The 336-nt window shown below is 36.3% G+C and overlaps 1 protein-coding gene across 1 annotated transcript in view; it reads left to right on the forward strand.

Annotated features, from left to right (window-relative positions):
• The window catches only part of LOC119592513 (cubilin-like), a 16106-nt gene that overhangs the window by 397 nt on the left and 15373 nt on the right, over positions 1-336 (forward strand). The gene's annotated exons all lie outside the window — the stretch shown is intronic.

A 336-nucleotide genomic window follows, 5' to 3' on the forward strand; every position in this document is an offset into this window, starting at 1 on the left:
CATTAAATAGAATGATAAATTTCCAGAAAAAACGCTCAAAGTGGATAACGACCTTTCGCAATCCAGGTACGAATTCCAAACCAAAATTCAAAATATTATTTCATTATAATCATTGACAAAGCGACCGTCGAAGGTGAATGAAAATATATTAAGTGATGTATCAACCCCTCCAAGCTCCAGTTCTGTGATTTACGTTCCATCACCCTTGGAAATGCATGGGAAATGTCGTTCTGAACCATTTCCAGGCGGCAGTTCATTTTTACATTTATCGTATTTGTACAACAAGGAGGTATAATCCCGCTAAATCGTAGGTACCTAACATCGTTTTCATTTAAA

This window comes from Penaeus monodon, chromosome 30, assembly GCF_015228065.2.
Source record: "Penaeus monodon isolate SGIC_2016 chromosome 30, NSTDA_Pmon_1, whole genome shotgun sequence".
NCBI lineage: Eukaryota > Metazoa > Arthropoda > Malacostraca > Decapoda > Penaeidae > Penaeus > Penaeus monodon.